Source organism: Aedes albopictus, chromosome 2 (genome assembly GCF_035046485.1).
Source record: "Aedes albopictus strain Foshan chromosome 2, AalbF5, whole genome shotgun sequence".
In the NCBI taxonomy this organism is placed as follows: Eukaryota; Metazoa; Arthropoda; class Insecta; order Diptera; family Culicidae; genus Aedes; species Aedes albopictus.
The window spans coordinates 488623761-488642662 of record NC_085137.1 but is presented as its reverse complement, the minus strand read 5'-3'; the positions used below and the strand labels follow the sequence as shown (position 1 = coordinate 488642662).

General features: G+C 39.3%; 1 protein-coding gene across 4 annotated transcripts in view; it reads left to right on the top strand.

The window, feature by feature from the left end:
• The first annotated feature begins 1964 nt into the window (after window positions 1-1964).
• LOC109623145 (obscurin) overlaps window positions 1965-18902 on the top strand; it is a 191007-nt gene continuing 174069 nt past the window's right edge. For 2 of the 4 annotated variants that reach the window (XM_029870612.2, XM_029870611.2), the window contains exon 1: window positions 1965-2040. The gene's annotated coding sequence lies outside the window, so the exon portion shown is untranslated. The remainder of the gene's footprint in view (window positions 2041-18902) is intronic. The other 2 variants (XM_029870613.2, XM_020077630.3) reach the window with 2 other exon arrangements.

Sequence of the window (18902 nt, the reverse complement as noted above, 5' to 3'; positions counted from 1 at the left end):
TGTGCGATTTTCTGCGGTTTGAAAATTCTGGTTGTCTTCATCTTCAGGCGCGGCCCTGTAAAGGTTAGTGACCAAAATGGGAAATTTTTTAATTAACTTTTTAGAAAACTAGCCTATTATAGATCATGGAACGTTGAAACATAGATTGGTTAATGTCAAATGGACGAAAATGAGGTTTGAAGTTGAAAAACACTTTCGCATTTTTTCCTGCCGCATACTGTATTGTTTACATTCGTCGGTCTTCTTCTTATTTTTGTAGAAATAGTTTTTCTTAGGTAGTGCGATAACTGGTACAGGCACCCTATATTGTATTCCACATTTTTACATTTCATGTAGGGTAAGTGTACCAATTATGGCTATAGGGCAGTGCATTGTTTTGATTTTGTATGGGATTTTGACGTTTCTTGGCCTTGTTGTTTACTAAATTTCTGTAAGAGTGAAAGAGAAAGAGAGAATTTCATGCAGTGCCCTATACGATTATTCGCCATAGCCGACTCCGCTCAAACGTCAAATTTCGTGTGAGAGTAAGCAGGCCAGAATAAATTCGTGCAGTAATCCATTCCAGGTTTCAACAACTTTTGAAAAATAAGCCGCAGCCTACTGTACACCCGCCTGAAACGCGAAGCAGCAAAGGTCGGACTGATGGTGAATGCCTCAAAACAAAGAACATGCTAGTAGGCGGAACCGAACACAACCGGATCCGTCTGGGTAGGTACTAATGTTACGATAGACGGAGATACTTTCGAGGTGGTGGAGGAATTCGTCTACCTCGGCTCCTTACTGACGGCTGACAACAACGTGGCTCTACGGGCTCCAGAAGAAACTGCGATCGAAAAAAAATTCACCCACGCACCAAATGCACCATGTACAAAACGCTAATAAGACCGGTGGTCCTCTACGGGCACGAGACATGGACCATGCCCAAGGAGGACCTGAAAGTACTCGGAGTTTTCGAGCGATGCGTGCTAAGGACGATCTTTGGCGGTGTGCAGGAGAACGGTGTGTGGCGGAGAAGGATGAACCACGAGCTCGCTGCACTTTATGGCGAACCCAGCATCCAGAAGGTGGTCAAAGCCGGAAGGATACGGTGGGCAGGGCATGTTGCAAGAATGCCGGACAACAACCCTGCAAAGCTGGTGTTTGCAACTGATGCGGTTGGCACAAGAAGGCGTGGGCGCAGAGAGCACGATGGGCGGACCAGGTGGAGCGTGATTTGGCGAGCATTGGGCGCGACCGTGGATGGCGTACTATTGTTGATAAAGATGCGGATTTGTCAAGGGATGAACCAAGGTAATCTGTCTACGACGAAGGAATTTTGAACTTATGCTCATATTGAGTTCTGAATATTGGTTTTAAAGTAGAGTGGCGAAAATTATCCGAACGATCTCTCATCGGATTTCGGGTGGCATGACAAACGATCGTAATCAATCATCAGCCGACAAAATCGACAACAACCGTACGAACAAAAGAAAACCGAAAACCAACTCCCACTCAGTGGGCCTGGGCCTGTTGTTTTCAAAGAGACGGCCAACCAGCCAGCCAGCAGCAGCCAACAGTGGGAAATTCGATCTGGGGTAGGGTCAGGACACTTGTCTTCAAGTGGCAAAGCATCATACACACAACAGATAAATATAATTAAAAATATACCATTTCATGTGGCTCGACGGCGGCGTCGTCGACCACCGACCGGCATTTTCCCCGCACTTGTTTCTCTGTAGATCTAGGGCGGTACCGGTGGGGCTCGGGAAAATGGTGAGGAAGGTCGGGAGACCGGATGGTTGGGTTTTCGCGCTATCAACATGCTCGCTCTCTCTCGTCGTCGTCGCCAATGCGTTGGTCGAGCCCTGGTCGCCGGTGATCATGATCTTTTCGGTTGGATTTTTTTTTTCGTTTATTTTCTTTTGGTTTCTTGAGATTCACTCTCAGGAGTGGACGACCAACGCCGACGACGACGACATCGAACGAAGACGGTGATCCTCGGACGTCGGCCAGCTAGCCAGCCAGAACGGTTCAGTTTCAGTCGAGCTTTCGAATAGAAAAGTAAGTTTTCAGCAGCTGAAGATCAGCAGGAAGGATTCCCATTTGAATTTTCTTTTATGATGGCGGTTTGACGGGTAGTCTCGCGGCGTGAAATTTGGCCACTTGTTGAAGCGTGAACCGGAAGTGCCCGAGGAATGTGATACTCTGGACTTGTGCTATTCGCGAAGGTCACGTGCTTTTTGGGGGAAATCTGTGTCTAAACGGAACGAAGAGTGATTTTTCTGGAATGGAATGTGGTCCTTACATGAAGAAGATCACGAAAAAGTGACAAGGTGTTGACACAGAAACACGTGCTACATTGAGTGGGATAAGAGTAACTCAAACGAGTTGCAGTGGAAGAAATTCTTCTTCAAAAATTCCAAGATTTTCAGCGAAGAAAAAAATCATCTAAAAGTGATTGAATAATTCCCACTTACATAAGAGTGATTGATCAGTGTGTGCGGGGGCCGTCGTACAATTGCTAGAAGCGAAAAAATCGAAAAGTGCAATCGAGAAGAAAACAACAACAGCCTCGATCAAGCCGAAGAAAACAGAGTTGCAAGTCTCCGATCTACTCCGAGCCCGAGTGAAGAAAAAGTGTTCAATTAGTTTTCTATTTTTCGTCCACCCGTCGCCGCCGCCCGGCCGACGCCGCCGACGACAACGGCGGGTTGCGGGTTGCGGGTCGATCTCGTGTTTTCGTTTTTCTGTTGGGGTCTTAGCAAGTGTCGGCCGTTGATTTGAACTTCCTTGATGTGCGCGGGCAGTAATTTGTATGGGATCGAGTGGACGAGTTTCGGTGAAGAGAGCTGTGGTGGTGGAGTGAAAGAGCAGACGTTGATCGTGGGTTAGCGACATTTAGCGAATTAGCGGTTCTTTCTGGTGTAGAGAATTCGTGTGAGGAAATCGAGGATCGGGCCAGATGAGAGCTGCTAGGTCATGTTTTGACGTTTAGCCAGAAAAGTTGTTTTCCGTAATGGATATGTTTCTATGATTAATGAATGCCGCGCCGGCGTGCTAATGGACTGTGAATAGGAGGAGTTTGTGTTGATGGATTTGTTAGTTTTTAATTACAACGGTCATTTGCCATGAGCGAGGAATGTGGATCCTACGAAGTTTGATACATTAGCAACTGTATCAGCTGATAACTGGTAACAACATATCGGACATATAGAGAGTTAATTGCCACGGGCAAATTGATAAATGGTATATATTAAATTAAAACATCTAAAAGCTGGAACAAAATACATAAAGTTGAGAAAATAAACATTACTGAAGTAAACATTGAACATTTGTCATTAAGGCTGACACAAATTTTGATTTTGTCTCATGTCATTTTTGGTAAAACTATTTGTTCTGGTAACAAATATAAAACGGTTTGAAACAAATAAAATGTCAGGATTGAAATAAATGGAATCTTTGTTTAAAATAAGCATGCATCTGTAATCGATTTCTGACAGGTTTTGTTCAAAATTAATGTAAAAAAAATATTTTGTGTGGCAGGTCGCTTCTCCAGTGGCACTTCACATCCCAAGAAACATTTCCATTGCTGATTTGTTATGAAGGATTTATTAATAAGGCTTTATTGCAGCAGTAGCCACAACTCACAATTTTATAACTGCTTCTATCAACACCATTGATGAAAGGTTTCATAGCATTTTTAGGCTATCCATAAACTCAGAATTGTAAACAAAACTCTTCAATATAGAAAATTTGTTACCATTTTAAACTAGCAATGAAGCTGCCAGAACTCTCAACAAATGGTGATCCATTCGATAGATAGTAACGACATCTATTGGTGGCAAGGCAGAAGTTATAACAACACTGGCTAATGGTTAGTGACCATCTTGCTTACCTTCGTTTTTCGCTACTTATGGATGTCGCCATATTATATTATATTATTGTCCCGTCCCAGAACGAAGAAGAGCATCGACGGAGTGACATAAACTTTCTTAGCGATGTCACTCCCAACGTATTTACTTCACATTTATACTTACATACTATGCTGAGCGGTTGGTACGTGATGTCCCCGTTCTTTAGCATTATAGTGGCTTCAATATCCGCAACAAAACGCTGCACAGTAGGCCTGGCCGCTTCAATTCTTGTACTGCATCACAGATGTGCTGCAAGCATTGATAATGACAAGAAAAATTATGGAAATTGTCGATTCTATCATTTTCCAGGATTCTTTCAATGAATGGCTGTGTATGTGTAGACTAGACTAGACTAGACTAGACTTATGGATGTCGCCATATTCACCATTTTCGAGTCGCATTCTTTTTGCTTTTACAATCAAAATATTTACGGTAAAATTGAATGCGCATCAGCCACAGAGCATAATAACATCTAAAATACTACTTGGAAATGATCGCTTCCTACTTGCGGTTATTACGGATTTTATTTCGTTTGTTTTAATTTTTGTTATAAAAAAAGGAAATGTACGAAAACATCTTGTTTTAAATGTATCCCTGTTCGTCATTTGAGCATTTGCAGTGCTCCGGAATAAAATAGGTTCGTGAGTAGTCAATTTTGGATTGCCTATATTCAGGCCATTTAGGGCAATTATCATGTAGAAGTCAAGCAGTCCGTTCCCCAACAGAGACATCAACATGCAGACGACTTATATGAGATTTTGAATCGGGATGGGAGGAATGTAAACACCCGGGACGATCTACTTTTGGCAGAAATGCAATATCTTCTTTGTTTTAAAACATTTTTCCCCGGAGTTCTTTTTATAGTCAAGGGGAATAGTAGTGCTAAGAAATGGTAACCGAAAATACGTGTTTTTTTGTATTTTTATGAATTCTATATGTTTTTGCTCAAATTTCATCGTTTTGCTTATCATCAATAGTTTTTACTGATCCTTGACATGCTATGTATTACTACCCATCATAGTATGTTGAAGTTTTGATCCCAGATCTATTCCAAGGCCTCCAAAGTACTCCGACGTCACAAATACAACATTCTAAACCAAATTTGATACACGATGAATCATCACAGAACATAGTCTACGCTACTCAAAAAGCCCCAAAGCACTCCTAGAAAATTAATGGCACATGAGTTGGGTAATCTAGATCATCCAAACTACTCTGGAATTCATTTTCTTAAGAACTACAACATCTACCGTCATTTGTGTTCACTCTGTTCAAGAAATAGTCACGTTGATGTCCATTAGACCTCGCAATGTTACAAGCAATTCAATATTGTGGTAGTTGGACATTCTGTGATATACAAATGGCCTCCAAAACACTTTGAAGTTTGGGTTACGATATCTACATCCTGTATCATGCTTAAATTGTAAAAAATATTCGTGGAATCACTGGAATGCAGTCTATACTGCTGATGAAGACTCATTGCACAACTATAATGCTTTTGATGCATTCATGGGATATTCCAGGCTTTACAAACTATTCTGGAATTAGGACCTTCAAGGTCTTCAGGCTCTACTCTTGTTTCTGTTCACTCTATCGGCATAATTATTTCACGATTGTGTCTGTTGCACCTCATTATATTACGACTATCTCTATGTGTTGCTATTTGGGTATCCACTGGCAAACAAATAGATCCAACGTATTTTGAAGTATGGGTCTCAATATCTGTAAATCTAAGGATATTTTATTGTAGCGGAATATAATCTACGCTACTGTTAGAGCCTCATAGTGCAGTTATAATAGCTTAGTAACATCCACATGGTGATCTAGGTCATTCAAACTATTCTGGTTTCAGATCTTCAAGATCCACAAGCTCTACTCATGAATCTCTTTACTATATCGATGTAGCTCCTCCAAAATAATCCTTCAGGAATTCCTCCAAGATTTTCGCCAAGAATTCCTCGTAGATTCTTCTAGGTATTCCTCCAAGAATTTCTGCCAATAAATCCCAATCATCATGCCAATGAATCATGCCAATTGATCCTGGCATTTTTCAAGAATTTCCTCGAAAATTTATCCAAGAGTTCCTCCAAGAATTATACCAGAAATTCCTACAAGAATCCTTCTAGAAATTTTTCCAAGAATTCCACCAGAAATTCAAAAGTCGCTCCTGATATTACTCTTAAAATTCTGCCAAGAATTCCTCAAAGAATCCCTCTAAGTATTTCTCCAGGAATTCCTCATAGACTTCTGTCAAGAAATTCTCCGAGCATTCCTCCAGGAATTCTTCCAAGCGTTTCTCCAGAAATTCTACAAGAATTCCTCTATGATTTTTTTGAAGAAGCTCTCAAGAAATTTCTCCAGAAATTCCTCAATGAATTTCTCCAGAAACCTGCAGGAAATCGTCCAGAATTTTTTCCAAAAAATATTCCAGATATTCATCCAAGATTACTTTCAGGCATTTCTCCCGAAATTCCTCCATGAATTCGCGAAGGATTTTTTCAAGGAATTCCAACAGAAATTATTTCAGGAAATCCTTCAAGAACTTCTTCAAGAATTCATCGAAGATTTCTTCCAGGAATTCCTCCAGGGATTTTTCAGGTTTTTTTTAAGAATTCCTTTAGAAACTCTTTATGATTACCCCCAGGGTCCTTAAGGAAACCTCTAGTAATTCCTTAAGAAAATACTCCTGGAATTACTCTATGAATTCTTCCGAAAGTTCCTTCAGGGATTTCCTCTGAAATTTCTCCGAAAATTGCTAAGGAATTACGCCAAAAATTCCTCACGGAATTCTTCCAGGAGCTCCTTCAGGAATTCCTCTAGGAACTCTTTCAAGAGTTCCTTAATAAATTCTCCTTGAAATTCCACCAGGAAGTCTTCGACGAATTCCTCAAGGATTTTTTCTAAGAATTCATCCAGGAATTCCTCCAAGACATATGCCTAGAACTTTTCCAAAAAGCCCTCCAGGAATTGCTCCAAAAAATCCTACACTACCTTCCCCAAGAAATTTTTTCCAGGGGTCTCTCTAAAACTTCTGACAAGAATATCTTCAGGAATTTTGCCAGGAATATCTCCAAGGTTTTTTTTTCATGAAATTCCTTCAAGAATTCATCCAAAAATCTTTCAGAAATTCCTTCATAAATGCCTGCGAGATTCTTCAAGAAACCTCTCGAAATCCCACAAGAAAATAATCCTGGGACAACTTTAGAGATTCCTCCGACAATTCCTTCAGGTAATTCTCCAGGAACTGCTCCAAGTTCCTCTAAGAATTTCTCCAAAAAATCCTCCAGCAACTTTTTTAAAGAATTTCTCCAGTTATTCCTCCAAAACTTCTGCTAAGAATTCCTCTAAGAATCCGACTAAGAGCTTGGTGACACTAGCCGCACGACCACGGAGCCCCCCCCCCCCTCCCCTTTTTTTGGGTTTTTCCTATACTTAAAGCATTTCTTGTCACACTTTCACAAACCTCCTCCCCCTTAGGGCCGTGACGTACTTAATGGATGCCCCCTTAGCCGGAAGCTGCTCTTAAAGCCTGTATCCGCAATAATCGGGACACAGAAGTACGGCTGTAGCTCTGTAATGAATCGGTAAAATTGGTCAAATAATTGACTGAGAACTCTTTGATGTATGTTTATTATTTGTGCAAAATTTCATTAAAATCGATGCATTACTTTTAACTGTGGATGAGAAACAAACGGACGTGGTTTTTAAGATTTTGTACAATCATCACCAATTTTCATTCGCATACTAGATGGTTCTTTTCCGCTACAATTCAAAGTTCTGTGAGGATAATTATGAAATTTTGTGAGCAGTTATGATACTTATAGAGACACTTTCTTGCAAAATTTCATCAACTTTTATCGATTGGATTGAAAGACACTGGTGTTGATAGGGGATAGTGTTAGTAAAAATGTTTTATGTTTTTCATGTGCGATGTTTGCCCATTCATAACTTTTGAATGTCTCTGCCAATTTTCATAAAATTTTCACAGGAGGTAGTTGATTATGTGTATATTATTCCTGCAAAATTTGGTGATTATTGGTGTAGTACTTTCAACAATACAATCGAAACAATAAGGGGTGCTCACTAATTGTTGTCTGAGGGTCTAAAATCACGGTTAGCCCCAATATATGTTTCGGCTATAAAATTGTTGATAGTGCATCGATTTTTTTGAAATTTTGCCTATGCAAGGGATGTATATTGAGAGGATTGTGTTCAAAATTTCAGTCATTTCTTTTGTCAAATTCAAAAGTTACAGCGCTGACAAGTTAAACCAGGGGCTGTACAAAATTCAATTGCTCGCGTTCTACTGTTTCATTGCTACAACAAAAGGTACTTCACCGATTAAATTGAAATTTTGCAGGTGAAATAAACACATCTTGATATATTATCAGGCAAAATTTGAGCAATTTTAATGTATATATTGCAGAGTTGCAGCCATATTTCTGTGTCCCGATTATTGCGGATACAGGCTTTAAACAGGTTATCAAGAGGTTTTGATGTACATATTTTTTCTCTTATAGAGCAGTATAAAATTTAAAATGTTACTTGGATTCTCTCTCGAAAACAATGAATTTCCAATGTTTTTTTTTCGGGAAACTTAACATAATTGCAGAAGGAAATCATCTTCGATTTTTCAGCTGCAACTTGTGAGTTTTGTAAGGGACTTCTCAAGTGTTTTAGAAATATGTAAATGATAAAATGCGGTAGTATAAAAACTGAAATTTCAGCTTGAACATTTTATCACTTCAACAAGTAAACATGATTTTTTTTTTTGTTTCAAAAGCACGAAATATGTGTATGAAATTTTTATGCAGAACATAAAAAAACGTCGCAACTTGGAATCGAACCAGGGACGTCAAGATTAGACAGCGCGTGCTTGACTCACGTTTCGCAAGTTGAATTGTTGGAAATCACTAAAAAGTTTTGTTTTTCAACAACGTTTCATATATACAGTACTGGCCAAAATTATAGGCAATGCTCATGATACTATGTTTAGGTTGATAAATCTCCCTTTGAGATAGCTTTATTCAAATGCAATTATTTTAGTATTATTGTCTATTGACTGCATATTAACAATACAACGTTTTTTACTCCAAACGATTATCAACATAGAAAAACTAATTAAAATCTTGAAATTGGTCAAAAACTGTCTGGCCAAAATTATAGGCACTATGTTGACCTACTAAAGAAGGTATGATGTCCTATCTCAGAAACTTTTTATCATCGAGGTTATAATACTTTCACGAGCCTTAAATATTCTTTCAGCACGGTTTGGAATCGGGATCATAAGTTTATGCCATTGGCGTTTGGTGAATTTTGAACAAATATCCATGAAAGCTACAACGAATACCTGGCGATTTTTAGTTTGATAGTTTTACAACTGCTGATCAATATACTTCAAGTGTTCTCAATACGATTGTTGTCTAGGCTAGTTGACGATCAAGCTAGGACAGAAATTCCATGGCTTTGAAACCAATCAATTGATATTTCACCTTGTGATATGAAGCATTCTCTTCATGAAAATACCAGTTATCATCATTATAAATGAAGTTCTCATCAAAGTGTTTATCCTAGACAACAGATATAGGTTTGATATATTGTTTGGCATTCAGCATACCCCCAGATGATATCAGGGGATCAATATCTTTAAAAAAAAAATCATCCCCACAGACTGTTACTACCCCAGCCCCTTGCAGTCGTGTTTGGATGCTGAATAGCATATTACGTTATTCTACTCTCCACCTTACAGACACCCCATATTCCAGTAAATTTCTTCAAAAAGGATAAAATCACTGAATACAGCATGGTACCGTTGTATTTGGCTCCAATGGGCATGTTTTTGGCACCCTTCGAGGCGTTCTTAATTTACTTGTTGTCTTAGACTGAAAACCGCTTTTTTGAGTAGCTGTATAACTAATAATGGAAAGTGGGACTGGATACTAACAGTGTGTGAGACTGCATTTCTTCAATAGAAACTGGACTGCCGGTTTCATAGAAAGATAGATTGAATTCCATTAGGTATATCAGAAACATTTCCAATGTCCACGAGAAATATCTCAATAAGAACTTTAGTCGTAATGATGGTTACAGGTATTTTGAACACGCCAACGGTTCATTTCACAATTCAAAATTAATCAATTTCAATGCCATACAACAAAACTTACCCATTACAATACCTGGGAGTTCATATTCTGGATGGCTTGCCCTCTAACCTACACTTAAAACCTTTTGTAAACGTATGGAGGACATTTATTATTAACTGCAAATTTATAAACTAGAAATCACAAGTATCTCGAGATAGCTATCATTGACATTTGATAAAATACACCCAAAATTAAACTTACAAACCAATGATCTCGATTCTAAACAATACTAAACCTCTGCTAAACAGAATATTGAAGGATCCTGGTGATGTTATTACTAATGTCTGAGATAGAACATCAAACTTTCTTAGGAAGGTCGATAAAGTGCCTATAATTTTGGCCAGACAATTTTCGACCAAATTCAAGATTTGAATTATTTCTCCTTCGTTAAGTTTTGCTTGATGTTTGAAACAATGCAATTTTATTTCGTGATCAATGAACACTTATATTCGAATAATGGCATTTGAGTTAAGCTAACCCGAAGAAAGGTATATCGAACTATGCATCGTATCACCATCACTGCCTATAATTTTGGCCAGTACTGTATGTAGGACATCTTGATGGATCTTTCTTAGTTATCTTAAGAATCTTCCTATGAGAGTTTTATTATGAATTTCTTACGATTTTTTTTGCTAACGTTTACACACACTGGTTCTAAATCTAATCTCAGCAACAGGAAGATGCAAGTCTTCCATATGTTCCTTCAAGCAAAGTCCATCTCCGGTAAACAATATACTTCGTGTCCGTTCAGCACCATCTGAGTGCCTAACACCCAGCGTCGAAATCGGCTGCTTGTCTCGGTACAATTGCACAGCCAACGACAATCAGATGGCCTGAACCATGCACCGCATGCACACGCCATCCCATCATCGAAGGCGATGAAAGATGCTAGTTTTTGCTATGACGAGTGAGCTACGAACCGTGCGTCTCCACCACCCATATGGGCGCCGGTCCGCTTCAAATTCAACACATGATAAAGGCAAGTGACAGACGAACAGTATCTAGTGTAGTGCACATCGAGTTTCGTTTTCGCGCACAATTAGCGACCCTGATCGAGCATCTTTGCGCCGCGCGCGCACTGCTGCCTTTCTACATTAACTTCACTTCGGTGATGTGGCTATCACTCACCGCCGAATCTGAGTGGCGGTGGCGACGACGGACGTCTATAGGAGCACACAGATTGGCCTCGGATATTCGAAAACCTCCCGCCCGACACCCGAGAGGCGAGTTCAAGCGAAGAGGAAAGAAAAAAAACGACAAACAAATACCTCGGGAAACAATTTATAGTATCTAGAACATGGTATTTAATTTATTTTAATTTCAAATCTTGCGAGACAATGTTGGGGCGCTTGGGCGCGAGGATGTTTTGATGAAATCTTATTCTATAGAGTGCAAAACGATCCACTCGATTTTCGGACTATCAGTTTAAAATCTAGGGAAAGAGTCGATCATAATGAATAAGATTGGTTATTTAATAGATGCCTGGCTATCTGAACAAAACTTTATTATATTGCCCATTACGTGCTGCTGAAGTGCTGATTGCACTCCGCACATAAGAGCAACGATTTCGGCATTAAAAACGATACAATGCCTACCAAGTGAGTAAGATTGAAGTAGTCTTAGCTCACGATAGTGGACACCAGCACTAGCTGGAGCTTCGAGAAGGGATCCATCAGTGTAACATACGATGCCGTCTGAAATACTTCTTTCCAGATATCCAGATGTCCACTCTTCCCGGGAAGGGAATTTCGTGGAAAATGTCCTATATGGAAAATTACAAGCAATTGTAAGATCACTTGGAGCAAGGACAATTTTGTTCCAATTCACCAAAAGTGGAAACAATGAGGTGTGTGTTGATGTGCGGTTCACAGGAGTTACCTCTAGTAGACCGAGTACCCGTAGATGGTAAGTGCAAGAAAGTGCTTCTTGTTTGAGATGAATGAGTAGTGTGGCAACGTCAAAGAGAACTTCGAGCGTTGCCGTAGCAGTTGAAGAGAACGCTCCAGACATCGCCATTAAGCACATCCTTTGGAGATGGCCTAATTTTGATTGGACCGTTCTCACTTCGCCCTTTTGCCACCACACAAGACATCCATAAGCCAATATTGGACGAACAACGGTTGTGTAAATCCATTTGATATACTTAGGTTTAAGACCCCAAGTTGTACCAAAGGTTCGCCGGCATTGCCCGAAGGCCATACAAGCTTTCTTGATTCTGAACTCAACATGAGGAGTCCACAGGAAAGCTTGGAATCAAGAATGACTCCAACGTACTTTACCTGTTCAGTCACATTGATTTCAGAATCAAAAAGACGCAAAGGTCGAACGCCATTACGGTTTCGCCTTTCCGTAAAAAGAACAATAGATGTTTTACTCGGATTAACCGAAGGGCCAAATTGGCGACACCAACCCTCAACTACCTGAAGGGCGCTCTGCATCAGATCGAAAAGGGTGCTGATGCACATACCGACTAACAATGTTAGGTAGTCGTCGGCAAAACCATGAGTAAGAAAGCCGCTATTATTGAGTTACCTCGACAGCGTATCTGCTACGAGATTCCACGAAAGCGGTGACAAGACTCCCCATTGGGGGCATCCACAAACACTCAATTTCCCAATCGCTGCTTGATGCAATGTCGAGAAGAGATGTCGATTTTTGAGCATTTGGTGAATCCAATTGGAAATCATAGGTGATATGCCATGACCCCGTGCGGCTTCCAATTTGGCATCGAAAGGCACGTTGTCAAAGGCACCCTCGATATCCAAGAAAACACCCAAGCAGGATTGCTTTTGAGCGACTGCCTTCTCGATATCGCAAACAACTTCGTGTAAAAGAGTCGCAGTTTACATTCCAGATTGGTAAGCATAATGGTTCACATGAAGAGGCACATTGGCCTGATTGGATGTGATGATCGACAATGCGTTCTAAGCATTTCAGAAGAAAAGAGGCCAAACTGATCGGTCTGAAACTTTTTGCTTCTTCATGCGACGCACGACCCACTTTCGGAATGAACTTTACAGTAATATCCCGCCAGGATTTGGGAATATACCCTGTAGCAAAACTGCAAACATGTAGTTTTTTTCAAAACATGTTCGAAATTTTCAAATCCCTTCTGAAGCTAAATAGGATAAATCCCATTTGCCCCAGGAGATTTGAAAGGAACAAAGCTATTAAGTGCCCACTCAATCGATTCTAAAGTTATGATACTCCGAGACGAAGCAAAAAAAAAGATATCAGGTTCATTCGAAGATGTAATATCCACACATCCGGGGAAGTGTGTACTGAATAAACATTCCAAAACTTCCTCATCAGAGGAAGTGAGATCGCCAATTGACAAACAAAGTACATTTACTCGAAAATCTTTAGATTTCGCAAGGATTTTATTCAACCGATTAACTCACTCAAACTGGAACCAAATTTTTTCCAGCATGATCGTTAGCAGAGCGAAAAGCTTTCTGGTAGGCCTTGGGAGCCGACCGGAAAGCCTCCGATCCAGCCGTACGTCGTCTGTTCCAACTCTTTCTACATTATTTCCTGAACTTCACCAGATCAGAGTTCCACCAAGGGGTTCCAGAAATCTTGTGGTCTTCACAGACCGCAGAGGGGAAGCCTCATCAAAAATTTCCATAATTATGGCCGTTGTCGTAACAACGGCATCATCTAAATCACTTGGAGTGTCAATTAGGGCAGTTCATACTACAAACATGTTAAAAATTCAAAGCTCCCATATGTTCATTACAATCTTTGGTGCAAAACTAGAGTCCTGTCAAATTTTAAGCCATTTCGGTGGTGATTAAATGGTGGCCCAAAAGCAAAATAGGTTTGTATGAAAATTACTATGGAGAATTTTCAAAACAAGTTCTCTCCGTTGTAGAGCATTCACACATGGATAAAGGCATTGGGTCAAAGTCAAATTGAATTCTTCAGACCTCAATGATGAATGTTGCCGAAGACCAGAACTTATTTCGACAATCGACAAAAAAGTTATTAAACAAATTCTCAATCGTATGCGTATCTTCTTACACGATGTCCTGCAATGTGTGCAAGAAGCTAACACGCATACTATGATTGCGTGTCAAGCGTGTCGGTCGAGCTGTGGTCTTCTGTTCAAGCATGCATGGATGAATATTGATTAATCACTTTTGTCTCGTGAGTCAAAATGAGTTGCAGTCTTCGGGAACATTCATCATTGAGATCTGAAAAATTCAATTTGGCTTTGACCCTATGACTTTATCCATGTGTAAATGCTTTACAACGCATAGAACTTTTTTTGAAAATTCTCCATAGTAAATCCCATACAAACCTATTTTGCTCTTGGGCCACCATTAAATCACTACCGAAATGTCTGAAAATTTGACAGGACTCTAGTTTTGCACCAAGGATTGTAATGAACATATGGGAGCTTTGAATTTTAAACATGTTTGAAGTCTGAACTGCCCTAGTGTCAATGGATGGTGAGTATCCATGAAATTTGGCTTCAACCAAATCGGTAAAGAGATCCCAGTTGGTTGACCGGGGGTTCCTGAAACGCAAAGTTTACGAAGTAACATTCAAGTGTTCAAAAAAGATGTAGCGATAAAGATTCTTCATCTGACACATGCGACATGCCAATTGGTCAGCTCGTGACTATGTAATTCTGCTAGAGCAAAGCGTCATGTCTAACACTTCCTCTCTAGCAGATACCATAAAGGTTGGGCGGTTGCCTATGTTAAGTAATCCAAGATCTGTGTTACTTAAGTATTACATCAAACTGGAGCCTCTCAAATTGATGCCTGAGCTGCCCCAGATGATATGGTGAGCACTAGCATCACTGCCAACAATTAGCGGAAGGCCTTTTGAAGTGCTGTTTGCAATGACTTGCTAGAAAACATCCGTAGAAGATGGTTCATCATGCGGTAAATAAACCGAACAATAAACGTATTTCCTGTTGAGGTTTCCAACAGATACATCGATTGTGATAGCACATACATCTCTAGTGGTTAATTCAGAGACGAATGTAGCGACGATTGCGTTGTTGGCAAGCACACAGGCTCGAGGCATGACACGCGAGTTTGCCATTTCATTTTTACTGAGAGTAGCAAACACCGGGTTCACAAGGTTTGCTAGATAGAAATTGTCATTACGAAAGTAAGGTTCTTGGACCTAGGCCACTTAGGCTGTACCATTTTACATAAGTCTGCCTGCAAAGATTGATCGTTGCTGTTCTTTTATGCTGAAAGATTGATCTGAGCTCTCCTAACCGTAGCCACTACCCAAACTTGGCAAGATTGAACTCTTCGCAATTACAGCACAACAAAGAACAGCAGCAATGAAACCAGATCGGTATCGATTGGAAAACGCCAAAGGCGAGGATACACAGAATACACTGTGTAAATCGCATAGTGCGAAACCATATACACTGCCGATCAAAAGTTTGGGGTCACCTCCTCAAAAACATGTCAATTTGCGTCCGATTTCAAAACCCTAGGTCACATTCAAAAGATAATAATTTAAATAAACTTTGAACATGATTTAAAAAAACTTTTTCAAAAAATTATGTGTGTAAACTTAACCCAAAGTAGTCAAATTTTCTAAAAAATGAATATAAACTCACGGCAGTGTCGCTGGGAATTGGGTCGACCAAATTTTCTATTAGCTTTCAACTGCTTTTTACAGAACTTAGCTAAAAAATCTAGATAAAAAGTTATTAAGTGAATTAACTCTTCATGTCATCGACCAAAAGTTTGGGGTCACTATCGTAAAACATGGAAAAGTGATTTGTTGATATCTTTGTCATCTTTCATTCAATTTTAATTCTTCTTGGCATATTTGAAACAAAATGAATGATACTTACTGCATAGACATTGAACCACACATAGGTATTTGTTGAAATTTACATACTAAAACTTAACGTAAAGTTGCCTTCATTTTTTGAAGTGTGGTGAAATGTGGAAACTTTACATAATATTTTTATATACAAACATCGTTAAATACGTTAAGTTAAAGACATCAAACGTAAATTTAGTTAATTATCTTTGAAATGAGCCTAAAAGAATTTAAATTGAATTATAGATGACGAAGATATCACCAAATCACTTTTCCACGTTTTACGAAAGAGACCCCAAACTTTTGGCCGATACATCATATTGAGGGGTGACCCCCAACTTTTGGTCGATGGCATGAGGAGTTAATTTACTTAATAACTTTTTATCTAGATTGTTTAGCTAAGTTCTGTAAAAAGCAGTTGAAAGCTAATAGAAAATTGGTTATATTACCGCTCTCATCTTAAAATTTGGTCGACCCAATTTCCAGCGACACTGCCGTAAGTTTATATTAATTTTTTAGAAAATTTGGCAACTTTGGGTTAAGTTTACACACAAAATTTTTTGAAAAAGTTTCTTTTAAATCATGTTCAAAATTTCTTTGACTTATTATTTTTTGAATGAAGCCTAGGGTTTTGAAATCGGACGCAAATTGGTGGAGATATGGGTCTAAAAAAATGACATGTTTTTGAGGGGGTGACCCCAAACTTTTGATCGGGAGTGTAAGTGGAAAATTATCATAACCCCGCCCTTATTTAGCTTCAGGTGAGACTAAAGAAGGGCAGCTGATTGTCTAGGAGAAACACAAGGTCCACTGCACCATTGCTCCAGTTAGCGCAGTAAGGGCAAGATACTGTGGAGGGCACCCTGGTGCTCCACAGGCTCCGTTAGCGGTTAGGTTTTTACTAGACCCCCGTAGCCATTCATTCCTAGGCACGGTAAGCAAATAGCCGCATAACACTATGAATTAGGGGTCACCTGTTAGTGGACTCTTACCACCGGAACAGGCGGTCCGTAATGTTATTCTTAGCCAATTGAGACAACCGCTACTGACACTACACAGCTATCTAGGATGATCGAGAAAAGAAGTTAATATTGATGATCAACTTCTTACGGGCACGAACAGCCGAAAAAATGTTTGCGTCAGATTGATAAAAGTCAAGTTACTGCTGTGTATAAAGTCTGCATCTGCAATAATCGGGACACATAAACACAGCTGTAACCCTGCAATAGATACATTAAAATTTCCCAAATTTGACCTAATAGCATCTTTAGATATGTTCAGTTCACCTACAAAATTTCATGTGATTCGGTGCAGTACATTTTGTTCTAGCAATGATAGAGTAGAACGTGTGTCATTGAATTTTGTACAGCTTTTGTAGTTTTGCTTGTCAGCGCTGTAACTATTGAATTTGGCAAAGGAAATGGCTGGAATTTTGAACACAAACCTGTCAATCTACATTTGTTTTATAGGCAAAATTTCAAAAAATCGATGCACTATCAACAATTTTACAGTCGAAACATGTATTGGGACTGAACGTGATTTTAGCCCCTCGGACAGCAATTAGTCAGTACCCGTTATTGTTCCGACTAGTACTATTGAAAGTAATGTACAGATAATCATCAAATTTTGTAGGCATAATATACATATAATCAACTACTTTCTGTGAAAATTTCATGGAAATTAGCAGAGAAATTCAAAAGTTATGAATAGGCAAACATCGTATATGAAATTGATCGTACATGAAATTGATCAAACTTGATAAAATTTTGCACTCAAATGAGTTGCATAATGAAAAATAGTTGCATAATGTTCATTATGCAACTCATTTGAGTTGCATTATGAACATTATGCAACTCAAATGAGTTGTATAATGAAAAAATCATTGCATAAAATTTTGTATGGAACTCGTTGCAAAACTCGATTTTTTCAGTACTCTTCGTATTTATCCAACTCAGCAAGCCTCGTTGGATAAATATACGACTCGTGCTGAAAAAATCAACTTTTTACAACTCGTTACATATGTAAATAACTATTATGAGACGATCTCCTTTAAATTTAACAAAATTTCCAAACAATAATAAAGGTTCAATTTTTTTCACATGAGAAAAAATCATTTAAAAAATATTTCTCAACGTACATTTGAAATTTCAGATGTTGGCCAGTTGATTACGGAGAATGAGATGTATGAAAGAAGCAACTTTGCTAAAAAATAGAACGAAAATCGATTTCAAAGCGTCGGCCTTGTATGGAAAGCCGAATAAAAATCCGCCTTACTGTAATTTTTTTTCTTCACTTTTCTGAACTCAGATCATAATTCTACTCTAAAAATAATCATGAGCTTACCGAGTTCAACAATGCTATAAACTAGCATGGTACACTAATTACGTAACGCAAAAATTGGCCATTTCAGACCCCGTCCTTCCCCCTATGTAAAACTTTTTGTATGAAAAACTTTTTTTTTTGTGTGGATCGTAACGCCATACCGACTAACAATGTTAGGTAGTCGTCAGCAAAAACATAAATAGGAAAACCGCTATCATTGAGTTGCCTCAATAACGTATCTGCTACGAGATTCCGCATATGCGTCGACAAGACTCCCCCTAGGGGGCATCCACTAACACTCAATTTCCTAATCGCTGCTTGACGCAATGTCGAGAAGAGAGGTCGGTTTTCGAGCATTTGGTGAATCCAATTGGAAATCATTTGAGATATACCATGACCCCGTGCGGCTTTCAATATGGCATCGAAAGGCACGTTGTCAAAGGCACCCTTGATATCTAAGAAAACACCCAAGCAGGATTGATTTTGAGCGAATGCCTTCTCGATATCGTTAACAACTTTGTTCGAAAGAGTTACAGTGGACTTACCAGATTGGTAAGTATGTTGGTTCACATGAAGAGGAACGTTGGTCAGATGAACTCATGTGATGATCGACAACGCGTTCTAAGCATTTCAGAAGAAAAGAGGTCAAACTGATAGGTCTGAAACTCTTTGCTTCTTCATATGACGCACGACCCACTTTCGGAATAAACTTTACAGTAATATCCCGCCAGGATTTGGG